Genomic DNA, 5,045 nt, shown 5'->3' on the forward strand with positions numbered 1-5,045 from the left:
TTTCACATGGCGTTCAGTAGATGTGTATAAACTGTAATTAGAATATTAAAGTAGGTGTCTGTAATGCAAATTTAACGTAGGTATAATAACACACACGGGTCGTACGACGCGAAACACAAACTAGTTTATGCTAAATTTAAAACGCTGGTTTTCATGCGGTACCTAATTATTATTGTTTATTTCAACGAAAGTATGACGTGAAAGTATACCTGCATCTGCATCTCTAGACCTTACTGTTACCGGCAGTAATCGTATTTTATTTGAAGTTCAACACGATAGTGTACCGATAATCACCGACTATCGAAACGATGATGGTAACTCATTAATCTATACGCAACTTAAATCAATACGCATACATTAGGGGCGTCCGTTGATCAATCAGGTCAAACATCAACAATGTCTGTACGCGTTTAATTAAACGTTTTGCATTCAATGTTAATTCAAACGTTTATGGTCATTTTTAATGTTTTTAGTGTTTTTTTCCCCCTATGTCCTCATTCTGACTCCCGCACGCGTATTACAACCATTAGATATTCTAGATTTTAGGCAGAGCGAAGTTACGCTGGTTATACAATTCGTTGTTGTTATTTCATTGGTAAAACACTTGGTCGATAAACCCAAGTGGTCGAAAAAACCAATAAAAATAACACTAAAGCGCAGGTAGAACTATTAAAGAGGATTAATTTTCATAGACTTGTCTGCAGAACTTCACGTACCGATAGTTCCGGTTTATGGCGAGAATTCAAATATCTTGTTTTTCACCACACCTATCCAGAAGTATATGTTTGTTAGGCATATATATTTATTTTTCAAAGCTATTGAGTGTATATTACGCTTATGCTTCTCGCGTTTGATCATTATTATTATTGATGCGTATGCGCTACTTAAATAATTTATAACAGCACCTATAAAAATATTATTATTACAAAATTATAACCACATGTTAAACATGCCTCGATAAAAATGGAAAAATGCGTAAAAATAAACGACTAGAAACAGTTGAATGTAATTTTTATTAGTTGGTTGAAAAAAAAACAGCATTTTAAATCAGTACTAAAACTTATCACAAATATAGACGACGCTCAATAAAATGTTAACATTTTTATAATTTTTTTAATGGTTTCAGATAGTTTTAATAAGAATTTTTCTCCGTGATACTTGTACACTTTTATTTAAAAGATACACTTTTATTATTATTATTATTTATTTATTTATTATTATTATTTTGTAGACACATTTTTATTAAAAAAAAAAAAAACAATTGAGGATCATCAATTCAAGCAAGTTTTGTAGCATGAGATTTTATGTTTATTATGTTTATACCTAAGCGACGTATTAGGAAATTAATATTTATAAGACCATTTTGTTCGTATTAAAAGAAAATAATATTTTAAAATGTAAATAAATTATCTCGTATTTTGTACGCATTCATTTTATAACCAATACTCTATTAAGAATAGTATCTATTATGTATTCACGTTGAACATTAAATTAGCACTTTTAGATTTTAAGCAGTACATAATTTATTTACAGCGATTTTCTACTTGCCGAATATATACCAAAACGTGTATGCCAGTTTTATAATCATTGTATTTCATACAAAACTTTTTATTTTACCAAGGCAAATATTATTCCATACAAAAGAGACATCATAATTATTATTCTTGAAAATGTAAAATATAAAAATATTATTATATTTAATACACTTTTATTTTGTTGTATTTAGTACAAAAAACAATTACCGAACAGAAAAAAACATAATAAATTAAAAAAACAAACCTAATAATTCTTATAATTATATTATACAAACAAAAAAATATGTGCTATAAGTAACAAATTTAACACATACGACATGGTGATTTTCTTTAAAAACATAAATAAATAATAATTATTACTTATAAATTATAATTAGACTAAACGTTTTTTCAAAAATGAAATTGATCGATATAAATTTTCTAAATTACGAAACTATGTAAATCAGTACGTGTACTTATTATTATAATAGTATGTATTTTCTGATTTTAATACCTTAGTGATTTATGGTTAGTCTTGCATTACATTTTTAGTCGATTACAGTATTGAAAATGTAAATCTCACAATTTTAACCAAACCTATGGTTAGTCAAGGATAACTAAATCGATATTATCGATATTAATCACGTCATACAAAAATGGTATTGAACAAAAATATTAATCTTAACGTGCTTTCTAAAGTTTGTACATCACGATTTTCGCATTAACGGTCTTATGATAAAACTTTATTATTTAGTGTAGTTCTCGAAAAAATGTTTTTATATTTTATTTATGAGACAAATTTAATATTATTCTCAGATCTATACATTCTGATTCCAATTGTAATACGTAATGCACTAAAAATATAACCATAAACATATTAAATTATATGTGTACTTATATTTTTTCAATTAGCTAGATTTACAATAGCCAGATATTTTATATTTATTAACTATATCCAATGGTTTTAAAATATAGGTTATGCGAATTTAACGAGTCACAAGGTGGAGATAAAAACTTTTGAAAATTTAAGTATAACATTAATATGGTTATAATGTGCTCCAAAATAAACCTAGTTTCTTTTTACGAAAACTAAATAAAAATACATAGTTAAAATACATAAATAGTAAATGATTTTATTTGAAGGCTTAGCTTTACAACCATTATAAAAAACATTTTTATCTAAAACATGATTATACTGTAGGATATTAAACAGTGCCGCAAAAATTGGGTGTGCAGAGTGTGCCGCGCACACGGGCCCCAAGTCTTACATAAATTTGGGGGGACCCCTAGTCCCAGCCTGAAATAAACTATACTTTACAAACATACAACTATGTAATAATAAAAAGAACATTTTTTAAAATTCAGGTAAAGTTGTTATAATATTTAAGAATAATATAATATTTATTTAACAATGAGTCCATTGAGTATTTGAGTAGGCATATAACATACCTACCTAAACTACTTAAATTAATTTACTATAGAAATATGTAGTGAAGTATAATATATAACAGTTATAGGTATTTAGTTTGATATATATATATATACATATATATATACTGATGTGAAACGTGTTTTAAAACCTAAAAAAATTGATACTTAAATTGAACAAAAATAAATCCTAGAATGGGGCCCAATATAATTACCGCACACGGGGTCCTATTTTGTAGTTACGACACTGATATTAAATATTATAATTTATAATAATAGAGCATTAGTTTTTATCAATAGGTTTGTAATTACCATTACCATTGTAAAGTGACACATGAATGGATCAGAATTATGTAAATCAATTTTTATATCGCCAAAGAAATGTATGATTTTATAAATAATATAAAATAATGATTTTATTGTGCTTATCACACGGGTAAATTGAGTTGGTTAACTTGACGCCGTTATCGGCGTTTGGTTTTCGTGAGTGTAGCGCATTATTCCGTTCAGCAATGCACGATGGTATACCTGCTCTTAGCGCTTACGCGCGTATACACGTATTGTATATTTTCATTTTTTAATCGGAAGACGAATAAAATTACTAATTAGTCATCGTGATCGTGCAACGCGGCTGCGCACAGATGACGTCCGGTGGAAACAAAGTGAACGCGAGCTACAGGAACGGCGGGCACATAACACTGCAGCGCACGACGGGCATGATTCGATCTCCTAATCAGCGGCGAAACAACGGCGGCAAAACAATAATGTTGTGTACCTGGAGGGCCGCTACGCAGTCATGGGTCGTTAACGGTTTTAATTAAAACGGATTTATACGGGTATAATTTGCGGTAAAATTTATTAATCTTAGCTTCGGACGGTACAACACGCTTCCGTCAGAACGAAAATATTTGTTGCAACGTTGAACAAGATAAATACTCCGTCGGTGCACGCATTGTTTCAACGAAACAGGCGTTGGCGACGCATTTATTTCGAAGCGAATCATTCGTTCCGCGAGTGTAAGCAACGCATTGTGCATACGCAGACACGGCTCAAACGTTTGCTTACACCTAGGCAAACTCAAGTTTTGACACCCCTTATATGTAAATATTTCAAATATTATTTTTATATAAACAATACTAAAATAGACTTAATTCTGAATTAATTATATTTATTTATGCAAAGTTAACAATTTATTAGATTAATACATTTGTAGACAAGTAAACCACTACTAATTTAAATAAAACAAAAAAGTATTTTGAGTCTTATTTTTTACTACACATAATTTAATATGAGTGTGTACTAGGAAATGTAATATTTTTTTAAAAATTATCCATAGTTTAAAAATGTCGTCCTAGGCGTGGGCCTATGTTGCCTACCCCTTAAGCCGGACCTGTGCATACGAACACAAAAACGCGCGTTAATTGTTAACCCATGGCCAGTGATCGTCAAACTTTTGTTCTTGGGACGTGAGATTTATTCGTTTGTGCATAAACGTCCGCAGAGCCGGTGCTACGGTTTACGAGGCTCTGCGTAATCAATAAAAGCGAGGAACCTTCCCCCCCCCCTCTACAGATAAACAATCGAAGGGTCGTGATTATACTGTCTCGATCCTTATTTGTACCCATGTTATTGCTTTCAGTTTGTGTTGGCAATCACCGTGGTGCAACAACAGTAGAATTCGCGTGTAACTCGGATTCGACAAATGTATTTACTGTGATCACCGCTTAATGAGCTCACGGTTAACTGACTCATTCGTCTATTATACTCAAATAGACCAGTCTCGATTTGTATGCATACTGACACACAGAAAAATATTCGTTTATCAGACTCGCTACACCGTTTAATGGGGTTATATACTTTCTTTGAGGTTCAAAATACTGAAGTCTTGACCGAGGAAAACATCTGTAGTGACTTTCAGTCAAAACGATGAAATAAGAAAAATGAGAATATTACTACTGATAGTGAAGGTTGACGAAAACAAACCGGACGAGAAATCACCATCATCAAAATAAATGCTAGCAGCACTTGAAGTTCTGCGCAAAGGGATTCAACAAAGAGGCAATTCTGATGTGTTTAAACAACGTAAAGCCTACGAGAATATGG

This window comes from Sipha flava, unplaced genomic scaffold (genome assembly GCF_003268045.1).
Source record: "Sipha flava isolate LNK unplaced genomic scaffold, YSA_version1 235_pilon_pilon, whole genome shotgun sequence".
NCBI lineage: Eukaryota > Metazoa > Arthropoda > Insecta > Hemiptera > Aphididae > Sipha > Sipha flava.